This window comes from Meles meles, chromosome 11 (genome assembly GCF_922984935.1).
Source record: "Meles meles chromosome 11, mMelMel3.1 paternal haplotype, whole genome shotgun sequence".
Taxonomy (NCBI): Eukaryota; Metazoa; Chordata; class Mammalia; order Carnivora; family Mustelidae; genus Meles; species Meles meles.
This window is the reverse complement of record NC_060076.1, coordinates 38,034,726-38,059,626: the sequence shown is the minus strand read 5'-3', so window position 1 is coordinate 38,059,626 and position 24,901 is coordinate 38,034,726. Positions and strand designations below refer to the sequence as shown.

At 43.1% G+C, this 24,901-nt stretch overlaps 2 non-coding genes across 2 annotated transcripts; both read right to left on the bottom strand.

The window, feature by feature from the left end:
- Window positions 1-11,982: 11,982 nt before the first annotated feature.
- On the bottom strand, window positions 11,983-12,127 carry LOC123953615. The gene has a single exon (XR_006820897.1). It is a non-coding gene; the product is annotated as a U4 spliceosomal RNA (small nuclear RNA).
- Window positions 12,128-17,805: 5,678 nt separating this feature from the next.
- LOC123953642 lies at window positions 17,806-17,912 on the bottom strand. The gene has a single exon (XR_006820905.1). It is a non-coding gene; the product is annotated as a U6 spliceosomal RNA (small nuclear RNA).
- Between the last annotated feature and the right edge of the window lie 6,989 nt (window positions 17,913-24,901).

The window sequence follows — 24,901 nt, the reverse complement described above, 5'->3', positions numbered from 1 at the left end:
CCTGAGCCAAAATCAAGAATCAGATGTTTAACAGACTGAGCCACACAGGCGCCCAATAAAGATTTAATTTCTATTTTTTTAAAGACTTATTTATTCATTTGAGAGAGAGAGAGAAAAGCAGGGGAAAGGTAGAGGGAGAGGGAGAAGCAGGCTCCCCACTGAGCCAGGAGTTTGACATGGGGCTCGATCCAGAACCCCAGGATCATGACCTGAACCGAAGGCAGACATTTAACCATCTGAGCCACCCACGCACCCCAATTTCTAAATAATCTCTACAATGTGGGGCTCAAAACCACAACCCTACAATCAAGCATTACATGCTCCGATGACTGAGCCATCCGGGTACCCCTCAAATTACCTTTACTACTCAGGTCTTATATGATTTTTAAAATGTTCAAATGAAATATTTAGAGCAGTACTAAAAGTTGTATGCCCTAAGAAAGGAATCCAAGACATGATTGTAATAACTTAAGGGATGAATTACATCACCCTCGAATTCATATGCTGAAATACTAACTTAGTACTACAGAATGTGACTGTATTTGGAGATAGGGTCTTCAAAGAGGTGCTTATGGTTAAATGAGGTCATTGGTGTGGGCAGTAATCCAGCATGAGTGAGGGAGAAAAAAGAAGGACCATGTGAAGACAAAGGGAGAAGATAGCCAACTACAAGCCAAGGAGAAAGGACTCAGGAAAAAACAAAAAAACAAAAAACAAAACAATCCTGCCAACACCTTGATCTTGGACTTCTATCCTCCAGAACTGTCAGAAAATAGATTTCTGTTGTTTAAGTCACCCACTCTGTGGTACTATCTTAGAGCAATACTAGGAAATTAATACAGAGGAGACATTAAGGCTCTATGAAGCAGGAAGAATAGGAGCAGGCAAAAAATTATCTTCCTTCCTCTTGGAATACATTATTTTAGTTCTGTTAATTCCATAGTTTGGGAAGTAGAAAGACCTACCGCATTACCTAGAATAATTAATATTATTCTATTAATAGAATTAATATTCTTTTTCTTAAAGATTTTATTTATTTGACAGAGAGATCGATCACAAGTAGTCAGAGAGGCAGGTAGAGCGAGAGCAAGAAGCAGGCTCCCCGCCAAGCAGAGAGCCCCACGTGGGGCTTGATCCCAGGACCCTAAGATCACGACCTGAACTGAAGGCAGAGGCCTATCCCCCTGAGCCACCCAGGCACCCTAGAATTAATATTCTATTAAGAAAAGAACACCCTTAAATAAATATAATACAATAAATTATTTTTTTAAAGATTTTATTTGACAGAGAGATCACAAGTAGTCAGAGAGGCAGGCAGAGAGAGAGGGGGAAGCAGGCTCCTTGCTGAACAGAGAGCACAATGCAGGGCTCTATCCCAGGACCCTGAGATCATGACCTGAGTCGAAGGCAGAGGCTCACCCACTGAGTCATCCAGGTGTCCCCCTAAGTAATTTTTTCCCAATAAATAATTTTTTTAAAAGTTGGGGGTACCTGGGTGGCTCAGTGGGTGAAAACCTCTGCCTTCGGCTCAGGCCTTGATCCCAGGGTCCTGCGATCGAGCCCTGAGTCAGGCTCTCTGCTCAGCAGGGAGCCTGCTTCCCCTCCTTCTCTCTCTGCCTGCCTCTCTGCCTGCTTGTGATCTCTGTCTGTCAAATAAATAAAAATCTTTTAAAAAAATTAAAAAAAAAAAAGAATAGAACACACTTACCCTTCAACTTTGTACCCAACTTTCGATGGTCAAAGACCTCCTTTAACACATGAGTATTTCCTTAAAGGATGTTAGCATAACTGTCTTTTTTTTAAGTAGGCTCCATGCCCATCGTGGAACCCAATGTGAGGCTTAAACTCATGACCCTGAAATCAGGACCTGAGCTGAAATCAAGCGTCAGACACTTAGGGTGCCTTGGTGGTCCAGATGGTTAAGTGGCTGCTTTTTGCTCAGGTTATGATCTTTGGGTCTTGGGATCAGGTTCCTGACTTGGCAGGGAGTTAGTGTCTATCTCTCCCTTTGCTTCTCCCCCTGCTTGTGCTCTCTCTGTCTCTCAAATGAATAAATAAGATCTTAAAAAAAAAAAAAGTCACTTAACCGCCTGAACCACCCAGGTGCCCCAATATATCTGTCTTTTATAGAATGAGTGGATTTTTTTAAAAGATTTTATTTATTTTGGGGTGCCTGGATGACTCAGTCATCGGGCATCTGCCTTCAGCTGGGGTCATGATCCTAAGGTCCTGGGATGGAGCCTGGCAATGGGCTCCCTACTGGACAGGAAACCTGCATCTTCCTCTCCCTCTCCCCCTGCCTGTGTTCCCTTTCCTACTGTCAAAAACACAAAATCTTTAAAAAATATATTTTATTTAATTATCTGAGAGAGAGTATGGGGGGCAACAGAGGGAGAGGGAGAAGCACTCCCCTGCTGAGCAGGGAGCCTGAGGCAGGGCTAGATCCAGGACCCTGGGTTCATGACCCCAGCCAAAGGCAGATGCTTAACCAACTGAGCCACCCAGGCTCTGTAAGTAAGTGCATTTTATTTTTTTTCATTTTATTATTTTTTAAGTGCATTTTAAAGATGTTTACAAAAATTACTTTTACTTTCCCACAGTAATTCTGAAGTACTATTATTTTTTAAATAATGACATATTTTATGTAATTAATTTATTTTTTTAAGTAGGCTCCACACAAGGAGCCCAACACAAGCTGGAACTCATGACCCTGAGATCAAGACCTGAGATCAAAATCAGACGTTTAACCGACTGAGCCACCCAGGTGCCCTTATTTTATTTTATTTATTTTTTAAATTTACTTTTAAGTGATCTCTGCACCCAGTGTGGGGTTTGAGCTCACAATGTAGAAATCAAGAGTCAGGGGCTCCTGGGTGGCTCAGTGGGTTAAAGCCTCTGCCTTTAAAGCTCGGGGTCCTGGGATCGAGTCCTGCATTGGTCTCTCTGCTGGGCGGGGAGTCTGCTTCCTCCTCTCTCTCTGCCTGCCTCTCTGCCTACTTGTGATCTCTGTCTGTCAAATAAATAAAATAAAAAAAAAAAAGAAAGAAATCAAGAGTCACATGCTTTCCCAACTGAGTCAGCCAGGCAGCCTCTGAAGTATTATTTCTATAATCATCATGACCCCTCAGAAAGACTTAATTCAAAAATCCTAATGCTACCAAGTTGCAGAGTTAGGGGTCAAGTCCAGGTCTCCCTAATTCCAAACACAGTGTCTTATTTTCTTTAGCATACACGGTGTTTTATTTTCTCCAGCATCAGTAGTGGGTTTTTTTTGTTTTTTTTTTTTAAAGATTTTATTTATTTATTTGACAGAGAGAGATCACAAGTAGATAGAGAGGCAGGCAGAGAGAGAGAGAGGGAAGCAGGCTCCCTGCTGAGCAGAGAGCCTGACGCGGGACTCGATCCCAGGACCCCGAGATCATGACCCGAGCGGAAGGCAGCGGCTTAACCCACTGAGCCACCCAGGCGCCCCATCAGTAGTGTTTTTGCTTGTCTCTTCCCAGTGGACTGTAAGCTTCTTGAGACAGGTTCTATGTCTTTTCATGCATGTATTTCTAGCATTTAACAGTCTCTAAAAAATAATAAGCATACTCAATAAATATTTTTATTTATTTTCTTTTAAAGATTTTATTTATTTATTTGACAGAGAGAGACACTGCAAGAGAGGGAACACAAGCAGGGAGAGTAGGAGGAGTAGGCTTCCCACTGAGCAGGAAGACCAACATGGGACTTGATCCCAGGACTCTGAGATCATGACCTGAGCCAAAGGCAGAGGCTTAACCCACTGAGCCACCCAGGTTCCCCGCTCAATAAATTTTTTTTTTTTTTTTTTTTTTTTTTTTTTTTTAGATTTCATCCATTTACCCGACAGAGAGAGATCACAAGTAGACAGAGAGGCAGGCAGAGAGAGAGGGAAGCAGGCTCGCCGCCGAGCAGAGAGCCCGACGCGGGACTCGATCCCAGGACCCTGAGATCATGACCTGAGCCGAAGGCAGCGGCTTAACCCACTGAGCCACCCAGGCGCCCCAATAAATTTTTTTTTAAAGATTTTATTTATTTATTTGGCAGACAGAGATTAGAAGTAGGCAGAGAGGCAGGCAGAGAGAGAGAGGAGGAAGCAGGCTCCCCGCCCAGCAGAGAGACCCGTGCAGCGCTCGATCCCAGAATCCTGGGATCATGACCCGAGCGGAAGGCAGAGGCTTTAGCCCACTAAGGCACCCAAGCGCCCCTCAATAAATATTTTTAAAATGAAGAGTGATGGGACACTTTGGTGGCTCAGTTGGTTAAAGGCCTGCTCAGGTCATGATCCCAGTGTCCCCGGATAAATTCCTGGATGACATCCCAAATCAGGCTCCTTGCTCAGCAGGGAGCCTGCTTCTCCCTCTGCTTGCCATTCCCCCTGCTTGTGTTCTCTCTCTCTCTCTGGTAAATATATAAAATCTCTCAAAAAATAAAATAAAATAAAATGAAGAGTTATGCTTTCACAAAATTATCTTATAAAATTGTTTTTCATTTCTACATTTTACTTACAAAGGAGATACAGAAACCTATACACACTCACCTGTTTATCCAGATTAGGATTTAGCAAATTCTAGAGATGAGAGGAATAAGAGGCAAATTTTATTGGATGCCTACTATGTGCCCAGCTCTATTCTGGGTGCTATGAAAATTATCAAAAAAAAAAAAAATCCCTGACACAGTGTTTCACTGTAATAGGTGATAAATAAATATCTACTGAGAAAAGGAAAAGAGATAGGCTAGAGGGTGAGTGGCCAGATATTCCAGAAAGGCAGGAATTCCAGGCAGGGAAAACTGTGTGAACAAGAGGCAGAGGGAAGCAAATGCAAGGTAGGCTCAAAGACCAGTTTGGATGAAGGGAAAGTTCTTTGTGGATCAATGTAGTGAGAGATAAAGTTATAGAGGTCAGTAGCATCTGGCTGTATAATGTCTTGAATGTTAGGCTAAAAAATTTATTTCCTCCTGTTACTAATCCCTCCTAAAATTCTCTTTCCTGAAGAACTGGAATATCAGTAGGGTCTCTAGAAGCAGAAAAGCCTCCGCAGAGATACTGAGGAATTAGCTTTAATGATGGAATGACAGGTGGAGGGGTGGATATTTTAGATGAGAGACCACCCCCTTAGATCCTCTGCTGCTGGAGGTCCAGTTCTGTCAGCATGAGGGTGGGCCAGCTGTGGTCACTAAATAAAGAATATTTTCACTGAGCACTCATTTGCATGTCAATTTTTTTTTTTTTTAAGTAAGCTCTATGCATAACATGGGGCTTGAACTCACAAGCTGGACTTGAAGAATCTCATGCTCTACCGACTGAACCAGTCAGGGGTCTCACATGTCAATTAAAAAAAAAAAAAGATTTATTGGTGGGGCGCTTGGGTGGCTCAGTTGTTAAGTGTCTGCCTTCCCCCCTCAGGTCGCGATCCCAGGGTCCCAGGATGAAGCCCCACATTGGGCTCCCTGATGGGCAGGAAGCCTGCTTCTCTCTCTCCCACTCCCCCCGCTTGTGTTCCCTCTCTCACTGTGTCTCTCTCTGTCAAATAAACAAATAAAATCTTAAAAAAAAAAAAAAAAAGATTTGGGGCGCCTGGGTGGCTCAGTGGGTTAAGCCGCTGCCTTCGGCTGGGGTCATGATCTCAGGATCCTGGGATCGAGTCCCGCATCGGGCTTTCTGCTCAGCGGAGAGCCTGCTTCCCTTCCTCTCTCTCTGTCTGCCTCTCTTGTGATTTCTCTCTGTCAAATAAATAAAATCTTTAAAAAAAATAAAAAAATAAAATAAAAAGATTTATTGGGGTACCTGGGTGGCTCAGTGGGTTAAGCCTCTGCCTTCAGCTCAGCTCATGGTCTCAGGATCCTGGGATCAAGCCCCGCATCGAGCTCTCTGCTCGGCGGGGAGCCTGCTTCCCCCTCTCTCTCTGCCTGCCTACCTGTGATTTCTGTCAAATAAATAAATAAAATATTTAAAAATAAAGAAATAAATTTTTTAAAACATATTTATTCATTTGAGAACAGGAGAGTGTGCACAAGCAGGAGGGGAAGAAAGAGAGGGAGAGAGAATCCCAAGCAGATGCACTGATTCCACAGCTCCATGCAGGGCTCAATCCCAAGACCCCAAGATCATGACCCCAGCCAAAACCAAGTGTTGGAGGTTTAACCAACTATATGGCACCCAGACACCCAACCCATATGCCATTTTTTAATTACTGAGTAAACTTAAGCAAAACTTTCCTGTTGAGCTTCCAAGAACATACACATGGTAGTCACCAGGACAAATGTGCTCTGATAAACATGAGTATAATTGCTGGCCTGGCTAAGGAAGAAAGTGCACCTGCCACAGCACTCTAGAGGAACGATGGAGGGGGCTTAACAACCTGTTCAGCTGAGACCTTCCCTGACATTCCCCTAGCCAAATGCTAATCTCCCAGCAGACTGGCCCATGTTCAGGCCAAAGATAGTTCACTATGGCCTTTTGCAGGGACAGAATGGCTACACCTGTTGGCTTCTCCCTGTATGCTCCCCATTCCGTTGGCTTCTTGAAGTCGGATCAAATGCCTTTTGGTTGAAGGATTAAACCACAGTGCTTCTCAACATTTCTGATGCCAGGCTCTGCCCTAGGGAAAATTGTGAAGTAGGTCATGTATCTGGGAAATGACTATGAGCTCATCAACTTCAACTTCCTGGCAGGCAAGGAAACATTAGCCTTATTTTAAAGAGGAGCTCTGAGGCCCACAGAAATTAGCTGCTAAGCTTTCCTCTCCCTAAGCCACCCCTTAAATAAAAAATTGTTGTTGCCTACTAGATAAATACTTGAGACTGTATTAAGTGATGAGAGACAATGTATCAGATTCTGTCTTTAAGGCTTTCATAATCTAGTCAGGCCACAGATATGTCAATTACTCCCCCCCTCCCCCGCCATGCTTTACTGAGATCTAGTTGCACATATAACATCATGCAGATTTAAGACATACAATATGATGATTTGATACACATACATTGTTAAATGGTTACCATAATAAGGTTAGTCAATAAATTTTTCATCTCTTGTAATTACCATTTTGTTGCTGATATGGTGAGAATATTAAAGCTTTATTCTTGTAGCAACTTTCAGGTACACAATAAAATATTGTTAACTGTAGTCACCAGCCTATACCTTAGGTCCCTGGTATTTATTATGACTGAAAGTTTGTACCCTTTGACCAACATCTCCCCAGTGTAAATTCTTTTTTTTAAATTGTTTATTTTTTTATTAACATATAATGTATTATTAGCCCGAGGGGTACAGGTGTGTGAATCGCCAGGTTTACACAATTCATAGCACATACTTTCCCCAGTGTCCATAACCCCACCACCCTCTCCCTACTTCCCTCCCCCTGGCAACCCTCAGTTTGTTTTGTGAGATCAGGAGTCTCTTATGGTTTGTCTCCCTCCCGATCCCATCTTGTTTCATTTATTCTTTTCCTACCCCCCAAACCCCCCACATTGCCTCTCCACTTCCTCATATCAGGAAGATCATATGATAATTGTCTTTCTCTGATTGACTTATTTCGCTAAGCATAATACCCTCTAGTTCTATCCACGTCATCACAAATGGCAAGATTTCATTTCTTTTGATGGTTACATACTATTCCATTGTATATATATACCACATCTTCTTTATCCATTCATCTGTTGATGGACATCTAGGTTCTTTCCATAGTTTGGCTATTGTGGACATTGCTGCTATAAACATGCAGGTGCACATGCCCCTTCAGATCACTACATTTGTATCTTTAGGGTCATAGTGAAGCTCTATTTTCAACTTTTTGAGGAACCTCCATGCTGTTTTCCAGAGTGGTTGCACCAGCTTGCATTCCCACCAACAGTGTAGGAGGGTTCCCCTTTCTCTGCATCCTTGCCAGCATCTGTCATTTCCTGACTTGTTAATTTTAGCCATTCTGACTGATGTGAGGTGGTATCTCATTGTGATTTTGATATGTATTTCTCTGATCCCAGTGATGTGGAGCACTTTTTCATGTGTCTGTTGGCCATCTGGATGTCTTCTTTGCAGAAATGTCTGTTCATGTCCTCTGCCCATTTCTTGATTGGGTTATTTGTTCTTTGGGTGTTGAGTTTAATAAGTTCTTTATAGACTTTGGATAATAGCCCTTTATCTGATATGTCATTCGCAAATATCTTGTCCCATTCTGTCAGTTGTCTTTTGGTTTTGTTAACTGTTTCCTTTGCTGTGCAAAAGCTTTTGATCTTGATGAAGTCCCGATAGTTCATTTTTGCCCTTGCTTCCCTTGCCTTTGGCAATGTTCCTAGGAAGAAGTTGCTGCGACCGAGGTTGAAGAGGTTGCTGCCTATGTTGTCCTCAAGGATTTTGATGGATTCCTTTCTCACATTGAGGTCCTTCATCCATTTTGAGTCTATTTTTGTGTGTGGTGTAAGAAAATGGTCCAGTTTCATTCTTCTGCACGTGGCTGTCCAATTTTCCCAACACCATTTGTTGAAGAGACTATCTTTTCTCCACTGGACATTCTTTCCTGCTTTGTCGAAGATTAGTTGACCATAGAGTTGAGGGTCTATTTCTGGGCTCTCTATTCTGTTCCTTTGATCTATGTGTCTGTTTTTGTGCCAGTAGCATACTGACTTGATGATGACAGCTTTGTCATAGAGCTTGAAGTCCAGAAGTGTGATGCCACCAACTTTGGCTTTCTTTTCCCCAGTGTAAATTCTTTAAATGTATGGAAATAGAGAATTAGTTAGCACCAGCTAAGACATGAGAGAGAAGAAAACTATATAAGCAGGATGTGAAAAGAGAAATTTCTCTGGGCTAGAAAGGAATAGAAGGGCATTCCTGGTAGGACTTGTAGCACAGGCAAGGCCTGCAGAGAGGACAGCATAGACCAAATTCAGGGAAAGGGTGAATGGCCTGGTAAGGTTGGGTTTGGGGGTAAGAATGGAGTGATAAAGATTAAACTGGAAACATGAAGGGCCTAGATAAAATTTAGAATTTTATCTTGATAAAATTGGGTGGCTAGGTCAGTTAAGGTTAAGCATCTGCCTTCTGCTCAGGTCATGACCTCAGGGTCCTGAGACTGAGCTCCCTGCTTAGTAGGGATTCTGCTTCTTCCTCTGCCCCTCCCCCTGCTTGTGCTTGTGCATGCTCGATCTCTCTCTCTCTCTCTCAAATAAATAAAATATTTTTTAGGGGCGCCTGGGTGGCTCAGTGGGTTAAGCCTCTGCCTTCAACTCAGGTCATGATCCCAGGGTCCTGGGATGGAGCCCTGCATCAGGCTCTAGGCTCAGTGGGGAGCCTGCTTCCTCCTCTCTCTCTCTCTACCTGCCTCTCCACCTACTTGAGATCTCTGTCTGTCGAATAAATAACTAAAATCTTATATATATATAATATATACTTGGGACCCCCTCTCTCCATTAAATAAATAAAATCTTAAAATATATATATATATTTTAAATATATATATATTAATATATATATAATATATATTAATATATATAATATATAATATTATAATATATACTATATAATTATTATATATATAATTAATATATATATAATATATATATATTTAAAATATATATATTTTTTTAAGATTTTATTTATTTATTTGACAGACAGAGACCACAAGTAGGCAGAAAGGCAGGCAGAGAGAGAAAGGAGGAAGCAGACTCCCTGCCGAGCAGAAAGCCCGATGCGGGACTCGATCCCAGGACCCTGAGATCGTGACCCGAGCGGAAGGCAGAGGCTTAACCCACTGAGCCACCCAGGCGCCCTATATTTTTTTTTAATGGAATTTTATCTTGAAGGCTGGGAGACATTTCAGAGATGTAAGCTGAAAGTTTTTTTTTTAAGATTTTATTTATTTGACAGGCGCCCCTGAAACCTGTTTTTAAAAAATAATAATGATGGTGGCAATGCGAAGGATGACTTAAGTGATAGTTATGGACATTCCCACTCCCCTCATTCCCAGTCCGGAGATTTCAGGTCTCCCTGACCAATTGATTCCCTTCATCTAACCTTCTTCCATATTTCTTTTTTTTTTTTTTTAAAGATTTTATTTATTTATTTGACAGAGAGAGATCACAAGTAGACAGAGAGGCAGGCAGAGAGAGAGAGAGGGAAGCAGGCTCGCTGCTGAGCAGAGAGCCCGATGCGGGACTCGATCCCAGGACCCTGAGATCATGACCTGAGCCGAAGGCAGCGGCTTAACCTGCTGAGCCACCCAGGCGCCCCATTCTTCCATATTTCTTTAGACAAGACATAAGAGTCTAACAATAACTCAAATAGTACTCACCCCTACTTTCCCTTACCAAAATTTAGTCAGGGTCTTTAGGTGTCAAGGAACTAAATACCAGTAAAATCACCTTCATTCATTTATTCAAGAAGCATTTATTGAGTTTGTTACATGTTAGCTCCACAGAGCTTACAGTCCAGTAAGGAAACCAGGGTGTGCTGGAGCTGGCTCCTGTGGGCGTATGAGAGCCATTTACTAAATTTTCAGGAATTTGTAGATTGTCAAAAATTAAATTACAGGGGCGCCTGGGTGGCTCAGTGGGTTAAAGCCTCTGCCTTCAGCTCAGGTCATGATCTCAGGGTCTTGGGATCACATCTCACATTGGGCTATCTGCTCAGCAGGGAGCCTGCTTCCTCCCTCTCTCTCTGCCTGCCTCTCTGCCTACTTGTGATCTCTGTCAAATAAATAAATAAAATCTTAAAAAAAATTAAATTACATACGTGTAAAATTAAAGAACTTATACTAAAAATAAATGTGAAAAATACTCAAATTCATTCTGTTCTAGTAATTTCACTATTATCTATGCTATTGTATTTGTACAGTGGAAAACTATATACTGTGCATTTCTTCCTAACTTGTGTTCAGTGACATCATGTTCGTAGCTTGAAATAGGCTATGTTGGGATTATTTACACTACAGGAATCAGCAAATGCTACAAATCAGGGCTTGTTTTGTTCATTGTCTGGACTTGGGAAAGTGACAGGAAATATGTTAATAATGCCAGTTAAACTTAAAAGTGTGTCATTTCTGTAGCTATTACACTGTGAAGGCAGCAAAATTAAATATTTTTTCCAGTATTCCAAAGCTATTATTATTCAATTCAGCAAGGAAGTTGTTCACTTAACTGATGAATAAGTGAAATTCCTACACTTTCACCTCACTCTGCAGTGTAATAAGGTATATATTTGCTCCCTGATTCCTGGCACAGAGCTCTAAAACCTTTGTCATTTCTCAAGTAATAGAAATGTCTTTTGTTATTCATAACAAGACTTTTCTTTTTAAAAATACTTTATTTATTTATTTGACAGACAGAGAGAGAAGAGAGGAAACACAAGCAGGAGGAGTGGGAAAGAAAGAAGCAGGCCCCCACTGAGCCTGATTCGGGGCTCAATCCCAGGACACTGGGATCATGACCCCAGTTGAAGGCAGATGTTTAACGACTGAGCCACCCAGGCGCCCCTCTTTCTTTTCTTTAAGACTTTATTTATTGATTTGTTAGAGAGAGGATACAAGCAGGGGGAGCAGCAGGCAGAACAGGAAGGAGAAACAGGCTCTCCACTGAGCAAGGAGCCCAATACAGAACTCATCCCACCAGCCAGGGATCATGACCTAAATCGAAGGGAGTCTCTTAAACAACTGAGCCACCCACATACCTGGAGCCTTTTCTTTCAACTGAGTTTATGCTAATGGTGAGTTAGGGTGGGGTCCTAAAGTAGCCTGAGGATGGGGCTGGTTACCAGAAAGACCCAGTGATGAGGGGGTTGGAAATTTTAGCTCCACCCACCGACCAGAGCGCCAAAGGGAAGACGTGATGAGCTTCATCCTTCTGCCAGGAAAGATAGCACACTCCAGTTGGCACTCATTTACTCAAGGACCCTTCTGGTACACTCTGCGTACCTCGTTTACTCAAGCACCCTTCTGGACTACACTCTGTGTACCTCTTCATTTCCCTATTCATCTGCATCCTTTAAAACATCCTTTATAATAAACTGATAAATGCAAGTAAATGTTTCCCGGAGCTTTGTGAGCTATTCTATTAGCAATAATCGCGCCTCGGATAAACCTCATTGGCTACGATACTGCCACTGCGCAAAGCTTTTTTTGTGAGCTATTCTAACAGATCACTGAACCCAAGGAAGAAGTCTTGGGAACCTCCCATTTATAGCAGGTCGGTCAAAAGCAAAGATGACAACTTGGACTTCCAGTTGGCATCTGAAGTAGGGGCAGTCTTGTGGGACTGACACAGTTAGATAGTGTTAAAACTGAGTTAAGTTGTAGGATACCCAATCTGTATACACCTGAAAATAGAGAATTGCTTGGTGGTTTGTGAAATGTGAAATGTGGAAACATTCCACCTGTAAGTGAAAATCTCAGCCACATTTATGTTGAAACTATACTTATTAGTTGCAGAGATAGATTGGCTATGGTTACAAGAATTTGACAAAAAGGGGCGCCTGGGTGGCTCAGTGGGTTAAAGCCTCTGCCTTCGGCTCAGGTCATGATCCTGGGGTCCTGGTGATCGAGCCCCGCATCGGGCTCTCTGCTTGGCCGGGGGCCTGCTTCCTCTTCTCTCTCTCTCTTCTCTCTCTCTTCTCTCTCTCTACCTGCTTCTCTGCCTAGTTGTGATCTCTGTCTCTCAAATAAATAAATAAAATCTTAAAAAAAAAAAAGAATTTGACAAATAACAAAAGCATTAAGTGAAAATAGGGAATTTACAATAAAGAGTATGTTTTGCGATTATTTGCAAATTGTGTTGTATACATCTTTATGTCAGTGAAATTTATAAATACAATTATGTGTATATATCTATGCATTCATACTTTTCAGAGAGCTGGTTGCTAAACATTTTAACAGCACAACCACTGGAAGAAACAGACAATAAACAAACAAATATAATGTGAGGTGTTAAGCACTAGGAAGAAATCATAAAGCATGCTGTCTGGGGACAGAGTGTCAGAAGAGTATGTTATTTTGCATGGACAGTCATGGAAGATCTTTTTTTTTTTTAAGATTTTTATTTATTTATTTGACAGACAGAGATCACAAGTAGGCAGAGAGGCAGGCAAGGCGGGGGGGGGGGAGGGCAGGCCCCCACTGAGCAGGAAGCCCGATGTAGGGCTCCATCCCAGGACCCTGAGATCATGACCTGAGCTGAAGGCAGAGGCTTTAACCCACTGAGCCACCCAGGTGCCCCAGGGAAAATCCCCCTAAGAAGATAGGAACTAGGCAGAAACCTGAATGGACTCTGCCACATGCAGAGTGTCTTAAGTAGAGGAACCAGCAAGAGAACAAAGGCTGTGAGATAGGACTGTGTTTGTGTGCTCAGGGGAATAGCAGAATCTGGTTTAGCTAGAGCCTGGTAAGCCAGTGAAAAGGAGTAGAGTGAGATCCAAAAGATGGAGAGGACCTTGTACGCCAGTAATAGAGACTTTGAGGTCAATTTTACTCTAAGAGACAGTAAGCCCTGGAGAGTTTTACGCAGTTGTATCCTGACCTGACCATGCCTTTTTTTTTTTTTTTTTTAAGAGAGCAAGCACATATGAGTGGGGAGGGGCGGAGGGAGAGGGAGAGAGCATCCTAAGCAGACTCCATTGCAGGACTCTGAGATCATGACCTGAACCGAAATCAAGAGTCAGATGCTTAACTGACTGAGCCACACAGGTGCCCCTGAACTTTTAGATTTTTAAAAGATCACTCAGGCATCTGTGAGAACAGACTGTAGGGGTGGAGCATGTGAATGTGAGGAAGCTGGAGACCAGTCAGGTGAGATGATGTGGCTTGGACCACAGAGACAGCAGTGAAGTTGATGAGAAGCAGATTTTTCAATTTTATTTATTTTATAAATAATAGACATTATATATTAATATATACTTCACATACATTTTATATATTTATATATATTATATTTATATACATATATTTTATATATTTATATGTTATGTATAAATATATATATTTAGCAACTAGATTTTTTTTTAAGATTTTATTTATTTTTTTGACAGAGAGAGATAGCGAGAGCAGGAACACAAGCAGGGGGAGTGGGAGAGGGAGAAGCAGGCTTCCTGTGGAGCAGTGTGAGCTGAAGGCAGATGCTTAATGAGTGAGCCACACAGGCGCCCAGCAGGGGTACAGTGAGATTTTAGATATATTTTGAAATCTACCTAACAGGAAATGCTGATTGTTTGGATGTGGGATGTGAGAGAAAAAGATGAGTTAAGGATGACTCCAGGGTTTTGGGCCTGAGCAACTGGAAGACTGAAACATCATTGAAAGAAATAAAAAAGTGATTGGGGGGTGCCTGGGTGGCTCAGCGGGTTAAAGCCTCTGCCTTCAGCTCAGGTCATGATTTCAGGGTCCTGGGATCTAGCCCCAAGTGGGGCTCTCTGCTCAGCAGGGAGTCTGCTTCCCTTCCTCTCTCTCTGCCTGCCTCTCTGCCTACTTGTGATCTCTGTCTTCAAATAAATAAATAAAATAAATAAATAAAATCTTAAAAAAAAAAAAAAGAAAGTGGTTGGGGAAGAGCAGGTTTGTAGCCATGGTGGAAATTCACTGGTTAGAGGCTTGAATGAACTTTCTGTGGTCAAGGAAATGTTCTATGCCTTATCTGGAGAAGTGGTTGTCTGTGTATATGTATACATTGTGAAAACAAAATGAACTGAATATTTAATAACTGCATATTATTTTACATAAATCATGCCTAAACACAGCCCCACTGGAATTTACCAATTACTGATATAAGGGAGACTTAAGAAAAATATGTTTTTTTTTGTTTTTTAATAGTCTCTATACCCAACATGGGGCTTGAACTCATGACACCAAGATCAAGAGTTGCATGTTCTTCCAACTGAGCCGGCCAGGTACCCTAAAAGGATTTTACTTTAAAGGTTACGCATGGGGGCACCTGGGTGGCTCAGTCAGTTAAGTGGCTGTTATTGGCTCAGGTCATGATCCCAGGGCCGCAGGATCAAGTCCTGCATTGGGCTCTGTGCTCAGCGGGGAGTCTGCTCCCTTTCCCTCCGCCTACCGCTCTATCTACTTGTGCTATCTCTGTGTCAAATAAATAAATAAAATCTTGAAAAAAAACTAAAAAGAAATAAAGGTTACAATGTGTGGAAGTGCTATCCATCTGGAAGCTATTCAGATTCAAGGATGTTTTTGGGGTGATCCTCCCATCTTTTTTATGGGGGTCTCTGCATCTCCCTAAGCCTCTTCATCTACATCACTTTTTTTTTTTTAAGATTTTATTCATTTATTTGAGAGAGAGAAGGAACCAGGGAAGGGGCAGAGGGAGAGGGAAAAGCAGACCCTCTGTCGAGCACAGTGCCCAACTGGATCTTGATCCTAGGACCCTGAGATTGTGACCTGAGCCAAAATCAAGAGTCAGAAGCTTAACTGGCAGATTCATCCAGGCACCCCACATAACTTTTTTTTTTTTAAAGATTTTATTTATTTATTTGACAGAGAGAGATCACAAGTAGGCAGAGAGGCAGGCAGAGAGAGACCCACATAACTTTTTTAAGACATGATAATCAAGAAAACAAGCCCTGATTTGTAGCACTTGCTGATTTTTGTGACATAAATAGTCCTACCACACCTATTTCAAATTACAGGACACCTCAAGCTATAATATAATATAATATAACACCTCAAGTTATAATATAATCCTGGTGGTGATAAAGTGAGGTAATAGAGAACACAGATGCCAGTGCAGGCAAGTTTCTTTGCCCAGTGAACCTCAAGTTTCCTCATCTGTAAAATGAAATGATAAGGGGTGCCTGAGTGGGCTCAGTGGTTTAAGCCTCTGCCTTCGGCTCAGGTCATGATCTCAGGGTTCTGGGATCGAGCCCCGCATCGGGCTCTCTGCTCAGTGGGGAGCCTGTTTCTCCCTCTCTCTCTGCCTGCCTCTCTGCCTGCCTCTCTGCCTGCCTCTCTGCCTGCCTCTCTGCCTACTTGTGACCTCTCTGTGTCAAATAAATAAATAAAATATTTTTAAAAAAATGAAATGATAATAACGAATGCTTCCTCTAGAGAACTGTTGTGAAAATTTAATGCATTGTTGTATGAAAAGCACTCAGAGCAGAGCCCAGCATTATATACCTTTTAACTGTTACTAGTTCTGCTCTTTTTTTTTTTTAAGGTTTTATTTGACAGAGATCACAAGTAGTCAGAGAGATAGGCAGTGAGAGAGGAGGAAGCAGGCCCCCCCCCACCACCGCCCAGCACAAAGCCTGATGCGGGGCTCAATCCTAGGATCCTGAGATCATGACCTGAGCCAAAGGCAGAGGCTTTAAAGCCACTGAGCTACCAATGCGCCCCAGCTCTACTCTTTTTTTTTTTTTTTTAAGATTTATTTATTCATTTGACAGAGAGAGAGAGTGAGAGAGGGAACACAAGGTGGGGGAGTGGGAGAGGGAGAAGCAGGCTTCCCACAGAGCAGGGAGCCCGATGCAGGGCTCGATCCCAGGACCCTGGGATCATGACCAGAGCTGAAGGCAGACACTTAACAACGGAGCCACCCAGGCGCCCCCGCCCCAGCTCTACTCTTGATTAATTTGTGTGACTTTAAGCAAAACCCTTCCTCTCTCTAGATTTTAGTTCCTTTATTTGTAAAACAAGGAGGTCTATTATATATAATCTCTGAAATCCCTTCAGCTCTAGAAATCTTAGGGCCACCCATGACTCTAGTTAAAGAGAAACCTCAGCCTCCCTTTTTGTTTTATTTTTGTTTTAAGATTTCATTTATCTGAGACAGAGAGAGTGAACCAGAGAGGGAGAGCATAATGGGGTGGATGGGCAGAGGGAAAGGGAGAAGCAGGCTCCCCACTGAGCAGAGAGCCCGATGTAGGGCTCAATCCCAGAGCCCCAGGACCACAACCCAAGCCAAAGGCAGACGCCTAACCATCTGAGCCATCTAGGTGTCCCATCTGGTTTTTAAGCAACTTTTCCTGAAATCACAGGTATAAGGCACCTAAATGGTGCAAAAGACAGCCAAGTGAATTCTGTCCAAAATAAATTCAGACCAATGTGTAGAGTTAAAGTAAATGGTCGACCTTGGTCTTAGCCTGGGAAAACTTCTTCAGGGGGAAAGTTTCCAGCATCTGTGACTTCTTCACTCTAACTGACAGCTCCAGGTGCTGGTCAGTTCTGGCAGTCTCATTTGTATGCCGGCCAGGTGCCTTTGTTTAAGAACTTACTGATTCTCACCTGCTAAGGAGGTGCTAGGGAAATGTCTTTTCTTTTCCTTTTGTTTGTTTTAATGGAAAGAAACAGAAAGAAGGAAACAAATACAGAGAGAGACTAGATATATAGAAACAGATTTAAAGAAAGAGTGAAATTGGGGCGCCTGGGTGGCTCAGTGGATTAAGCCGCTGCCTTCGGCTCAGGTCATGATCTCAGGGTCCTGGGATCGAGCCCCGCAGAGCAGAGAGCCTGCTTCCTCCTCTCTCTCTGCCTGCCTCTCTGCCTACTTGTGATCTCTCTCTCTGTCAAATAAATAAAATAAAATCTTTGAAAAAAAAAAAAAGAAAGAATGAAATTGAGAAAAAAGCAGTAGGAGAAAATTTCTCTGCATTCCATTTTCCTTTAAAAAAAATATGGAGGGGCGCCTGGATGGCTCAGTGGGTTAAAGCCTCTGCCTTAGGCTCAGGTCATGATCCTAGGGTCCTGGGATCCAGACCTGAATCAGGCTCTCTGCTCAGCAGGGAGCCTGCTTCTCTGCCTACTTGTGATCTCTTTCTCTGTCAAATAAATTAAAAAAAAAAAGAAAACAAAACTTAAAAAATATATATGTATATGGAATTTGCATATCATCCTTGCTCAGGGGTCATGCTCATCTTCTCTGTATCATTCCAATTTTAGTATATGTGCTGCCGAAGTGAGCACTCCTTCCCCCCAACCAAAGATTTTATTTAGGGGTGCCTGGGTGGCTCAGTTGTTTGTTAAGCATCTGCCTTTGGCTCAGGTCATGATCCCAGGGTCTTGGGATCAAGCCCCACATCGGACTCCCTGCTCAGCGAGAAGCCTACTTCTCCCTTTCCCACTGTGTTCTCTATCTTGCTGTGTCTCTGTCAAATAAATGTATAAAATCTTTTTAAACATTAAAAAAAAAGGACTTTATTTTGAGAGAGAGAGGATGTGAAGGGGGGAGGGGCAGAGGGAGAGGGAGAAGACTCTCAAGCTGACTCCATGCTGAGCGCAGAGCCCCACGTGGGGCTCAGTCACAACCGAGATCATGACCTGAGCCAAGATCAAGAGCCTAACACTTAACTAACTGAGCTGATTCCTATCATAACTCTAGAGAATTTCTTGAAAGACTGTTTAAAGTAAATATATGCAGGGGTGCCTGGGCAGCTCAGTGGGTTAAAACCTCTGCCTTCAGCTCAGATCATGATCTCAGGGTCCTAGAATCGAGCCCTGCATCAGGCTCTCTGCTCAGCGGGGAGCCTGCTTCCCCCTCTCTCTCTGCCTGCCTCTCTGCCTACTTGTGATCTCTGTCAAATAAATAAAGTCTCTAAAAAATATATATATGTAGCATAGATGGAGGCATTTCTTGACTTTTTCCCTACCAACTCCTAAGTCTGGGGTAATGCCCCAACCCCCATGCCCAAATGCCCAGTGCAATAATTCTACGTATTTTCTATTCAGGTCCATATTTTCCTGGTTGAATTCTGTAGCTACACTTACACCTTAGAACCAAAGATTTAGAGAGCTGAAAGTGACCTCAGAGCAACTCTTCACTCCCTGTAGTATTTTAAGATTATTTATTTACTTATTTATTTATTTATCAGAGAGAGAGAGAGAATGGCAGGCAGAGGGAGAAGTAGACTCCCCACTGAACAAAAAGCCTGACGTGATAGGACTCGATTTCAGGACGCTGGGATCATGACCCAAGCCAAGGGCAGACACCTAACCGACAGAGCCACCCAGGTATACCTCCCTATAGTATTTTTTTTTAAATATTTTATTTATTTATTTGACAGAGAGAGAGGTCACAACCAGGCAGAGAGGCAGGCAGAGAGAGAGGGAGAAACAGGCTCCTCACCAAGCAGAGAGCCCGATGCGGGGCTCGATTCCAGGACCCTGAGATCATGACCTGAGCCGAAAGCAGAGGCTCAAACCACTGAGCCACCCAGGCGCCCCTCCCTATAGTATTTTATATATGAAGAAAATGAGGCTCAGAAAGGTTGGGTTACCTGTCAAGGTCCAATGGACAAGTGACAGAGCTAGATTAGGTGGTGAACCATATATCTCTGTGGAATATGTCCCATCTTTTCGGGGTTCCAACAAGAAAAGAATAACTGAAGAGGTTTTTGTTTCGTTTTTTTCCGAAGAGAGTTTAACAAACAAAAGGCAACTAGAGGTGGTACAACATCCCAGGGCTAGTGACCTTGGGGAAACATAATCACTGCAGAGTATATGGGAAGGGATACTGACAGGGGTCTGCAGGGACCCTGCTTTTAGGAGGTGGACTGTATGGTGGAGAATGAACACTCTCACATCCCTCCCTTCTTCCTCCTTGTCTCCCTTGGCTAAACATAATCAAAAGCTAGGGACAAGGAAGCTGTTACTAAGAGACCAGACAGAAGCACTGAGGAGTGCAGAAAACAGATATTGAGGGGTACAAGGAAAGCATATCTCTTATTTTATTTACTGGAATTTTTCTTTTTTCTTTGTTAAGATCTTATTTATTTATTTGTCAGAGAGAAACAGAGAGTGTACAAGCAGGGGGAACAGCAGGCAGAAGGAGAAGCAGGCTCCTTGCTGAGCAAGGAGCCCCTATGCAGGACTTGATCCCAGGACCCTGAGATAATGACCTGAGCCAAAGGCAGACATTTAACGGACTGAGGCACCCAGGCATCCCTGGAATTTTAAAACAATGCTGTTTATGACCCCCTAATTTGGCCTGAAAGTGTGCAACACAGCAAACCACCAGGAACATAGGATAAAACAGGAGTCAATAAAGTTAGAAGTTGGGCTCCTGCTCAGCGGGGAGTCTGCTTCTCCCTCTCCCTCTGCCACTTCCCCCACTGGGGTTCTTGCTTTCTCAAATAAATAAGTAAATGATCTCCCTCTCTCCCTCTGCCCATGCCCTCATGATCTCTCTCTCAAATAAATAAATACAATTAAAAAAATAAAAAATAATTTAAAAAAGCTCAGTTCCTGACCTTTAGGAGCCTGAATCTAGTCTTACAGAAAGAGTCCTGACCATAGATGACTGCTTCTACGGAGCTGTGCAATGGTAACGGACGTGGAAGTCTTCTCTAAGAGAACAACTTTATCAAGAATCAGAAGTGATGCAAACTATAGGAGGCTGCAGTCTCTGTTCCGGGACCCATAAGGCAATAGGTTGGTGGAACCACAGGGAAGCCTGAGGAATCCTCCCGTCAGAACAAAGTTACCTGTCCAAGGATTTCCAGATTTCATGGTTCCCTTTGACTGTATCTTGTCTCCTCCTCCCTCCAGCCCCCAAACCCTCTTCCCTGAAGCTAAAGGAGTCTGGGGTGGAGTCAAGACTCTCAGAAGCCAGTTAAGCCAGTTCCTACAGGCCTGAACATGCCCTGCTGAAGAATAGCCTCTGCAGAAAACTGCTGCCCTCAACTATAGCTACAGCCAGCTACAGAAGGTGAGACCTGGGCTGGGAAAAGAACGCAGGAAGAACACAAACACAAATCAGCACCTACTCCAAACACAGGTGGACCCAACCTGTACCTGTAGATGCCCAGTGGGACAAAGCTGGTGCTGGTCACTCCCTAACCCTCATCAGCAATGATGTATGGGAAGTATGAGTACCAAAGTCTTTCTTTCAAGATTTTATGCATCTATTTGACAGACAGAGATCAGAAGTAGGCAGAGAGGCAGGCGGCGGTGGTGGGGGGAGCAGGCTCCCCGCTGAGCAGAGAGCCGGATGCAGGGCTCAATCCCAGGACCCTGGGATCATGACCTGAGCTGAAGGCAGAGGCTTTAACCCACTGAACCACCCAGGCGCCCCTCTCAATGTCTTTCTCTAATTCTCCCAGCTCAGCTCTTAGCAGAGTCTGTAGTGTTATCTGAGATGCTGCCTCTCCATCATCTCTCAGAGAGCCCAGAGCTCTCTCCAGCATTGCTTAGGCCCCCTGTGTATTGGGGGAAGGGCCACACATGGATTCTGACTTCAGCACGGGCAGTCTGGCTAAGAGACTCTCACCTCTCTGGTTAAAAGGGGAGGCTGCAGCCAGGAGGGATGCAGAGGCTCATGGTTCCTGCTTAGGTAAAAGCTTGGCTGGATGCTTGAGGACTTGAAGCTCTTTGTCAAAGTGAACACCAGCTAGTCCCCATGCTCCTGGCTGCCGCACAGTCACAATTACTTGGACTGAGATTAAGTGAGGGAGCTCTGCCACATCCCTGGGACTGTGAAATCTCAACAGATGGCTCAGACTGTTGGGAGCCATGGGAAAGCTTTACAGTTGCGCGCTATTTCAAAGCATCTTCATATCCCTTATCTGTGAAGAGAGATTCAAACATCTTACCGCCAGCGAGCTGGTTAATCATTAGAGACAGGATTTAACTAAGAACAATGACCTCAGATCCTGTGCTCTTTCTCCAAGCTGCCTCCTACCTAACTTTAACCTATATATGAGGGGTGCCTGGGTGGCTCAGTCGGTTGAGCATGTGCCTTTGACCCAGGTCATGATCCTAAGTCCTAGGATTGAGCCCCACATCAGGCTCTCTGCTCAGTGGGGATCCTGTTTCTCCCTCTCCCTCTGCCTGTGCTCTGTCAAAATAAATAAAATCTTAAAAAAAAAAAAAAGCCACACACACACACTTTTTAGAAGTTGAGTGCATATCATTTTGTAAATAATTTGTTCATAAATGTAAAGGGGAGGTTGGTTCAAGGACTGCTACTCTGAAAAGTTCATTATAGCAAACCCACCCCCAAACAAACAACAAAACCCTCCTTCAAGACTGATATTAAAGCTCTGCCTGCCCCGTCTCTTTCCCTCCTCAAAAATCATGTATTGTGCGTGTCTTTGCTCACACCATACTGAGTTTAAGCGGCAATGATACCTCCAGAGTTTGGGAACTAAGTTCTGGCTCCCCCTACTGGGTGGATGATGGATTCCACTGGCTCAAAGGAGAATTTACCCAGTCTCCCTAGAAGTTTCTGGGTTTCTCGGAAAAATCCTGTATTTGCATGTAATGGCATGCCCATTATATCATTAATATGTTCCTCTAGCCACTGTATTTTCTTAGAAATGATAGATCTGTGCTTGTTTAAATCAAGTTTGGTTTTCTAGCAGGACACTTCTTAGGTACTTCTATTAAGTTTGTGTCAAAAGGGCACCTGGGTGGCTTAGCTGGTAGAGCATGTGACTCTTGATCTCAGGGTCATAGGTTCAAGCCTCATATTGGGTTTAGAGATTATTTAAAAATATAATCTTAAAAACAAACTTCCTGTTGCAACCCATCAGGAGGCATATAATATCTGCAGGTCTTTTTGTGATGAGATTGACCTGCAAAAACATTTTTTTAAGATTTATTTCTTTGTCAGAGAGAGTTCAAAAGTAGGCAGAGAGGCAGGCAGAGAGAGGGGGAAGAGCAGACTCTCTGCTGAGTGGATAGCCTGATGTGGTGCTTAATCCCAGGACCCTGATAATCACGACCTGAGCCAGAGGCAGAGGTTTAACCCACTGGGCCACCCAGGCCCCCCCTGCAGATATTTTAAGTAGGCTTCACATCCAGTGTGAGCCCCACATGGGGCTTTAACTCACAACCCTGATTTAAAAACCTGAGCTGAGATCAAGAGTTGGATGTTTGGGGTGCTTGGGTGGCTCAATCTGTTAAATGACTGATTCTTGATTTAGACTTAGGTTATGGTCTTACAGCTGTGGGATTGAGCCCTGCATCGGCCTCCCTGCTTGGTGAGGAGTCTGCTTGAGATTCTCTCTCCCTCACTATGCCGCTTCCCCTGCTCACATGTGTGTGCCTTCTCTCTAATAAATAAATCTTAAAAAATAAAAAATAAAAAGAGTTGATGTTTAACCGAGCCACCCAGGCACCCGATGACCTGCAAATACTTTACATTTTCTTTTCCTTTCTAATTTTCATTTAACCATTTCCTTATTAATAGACTTAGGATACTTCCAGGTGTTTTTGTTTTTTGGTAATTAATGCCATGACAAACCGTCCTTTTTTTTTTTAATGACAAACCATCCTTATACATCTATCTTTGCATGCTTGCCTAAAACATTTCCTAAAATTCCCAGAAGTGAAACTGCTGGGTCAATAATCAATAATTTTTCAACACAATAAATCCATTTCGATAGGCTAAGGGTTCCTAATAAAGACCACAGGTACCAGTTAGATTAACCTGTAGCCTAGAAACAATAAAGTCAATGCCAGTTTTATCTAATGACTCATGCATCCTCCATCCTTGACTCATGCATGCATCCTTGATCCTTGGGGATCTTTTCTCACACTCTGGCTACTAACCAGGTCTGCATAGGCAGGTACAAGGCAGATCCTATAATAGGGCAAATTTAGGTATGACAGGCCTTAGTTAGATCTATTATCTTCTACAATCAAGGGAGAGTGCAGATAGCTGTATGTGTTACTGGCCAATAAACTCAGGATGGCAAAGCATCCTGACTCTATAGTCTGCACTGTGAAAAGATGACCTTGAGTAAAAGCTAAAAATATTCAGACAGTTTGAAATAGGTAGGAAAAAAGAACCAGCGGTGAGCAGTTTGGGGATTACTGCCTTGGCCCTAGAAGGAATGGATCGTCCAGGCAGAATCAATTCAAGTGTGGTTCTGGGCTTTAATTTTTCTTTTTCTTTTCTTTTTAAAATTTTATTTATTTATTTGACAGAGAGAGACACAGCGAGAGGGGGAACACAAGCAAGGGGGGTGGGAGAGGGAAAGCAGGCTTCCCACTGAGCAAGGAAGCTGACTCGGGGCTCAATACCAGGATCTTAGGATCATGACCTGAGCTGAAGGCAGACGCTTAACAACTGGCCACCAAGGCACCACCTGGGCTTTTTCTTTTTTTCTTTTTTTTTTTTTTAAGATTTTATTTATTTATTTGACAGACAGAAATTACAAGTAGGCAGAGAGGCAGGCAGAGAGAGAGAGGAGGAAACAGGCTCCTTGCTGAGCAGAGAGCCTGATGCGGGGCTCGATCCCAGGACCCTGGGATCATGACCCGAGCCGAAGGCAGAGGCTTTAACCCACTGAGCCACCCAGGCGCCCCTGGGCTTTTTCTTTTACAAATCTTAGCACTATTATGTGAGTACTGTTCATCTTCGTATTATCAGAAATTTTTTTCTTCTACTGGCTACTGGTGTTCCTTTGCTTAAAGAAATGTCACCCCAATCTCTGCTTCTCTCTTCACATTATCTTCTTTGTATATTCCTGTATGGTCTTTCCTTTTTTTTTTTCTTGAGATTTATTCATTTGAGGGTTCCAGGGTGGCTCAGTTGTTAAGCGTCTGCCTTCAGCTCAGGTCATAATCCCAGGATCGTGGGATCTAGACCCACATCAGACTCTTTGGCGGGAAGCCTGCTTTTCCCTCTCTCTCTCTGCTTTGGTTCCCTCTCTTGCTGTGTCTCTCTGTGTCAAATAAATAAATAAAATCTTTAAAAAAAAAAAGATTTATTCATTTTATTTTTTTTTAAAGATTTTATTTATTTGACAGACAGATCACAAGTAGTCAGAGAGGCAGGCAGAGAGAGAGGGAGGAGGAAGCAGGTTCCCCGATGAGCAGAGAGCCCGATGCGGGGCTTGATCCCAGGACCCTGGGATCATGACCTGAGCCAAAGGCAGAGGCTTTAACCCTCTGAGCCACCCAGGAGCCCCAGATTTATTCATTTTAGATAGAGAAAGCTAGCACACAAA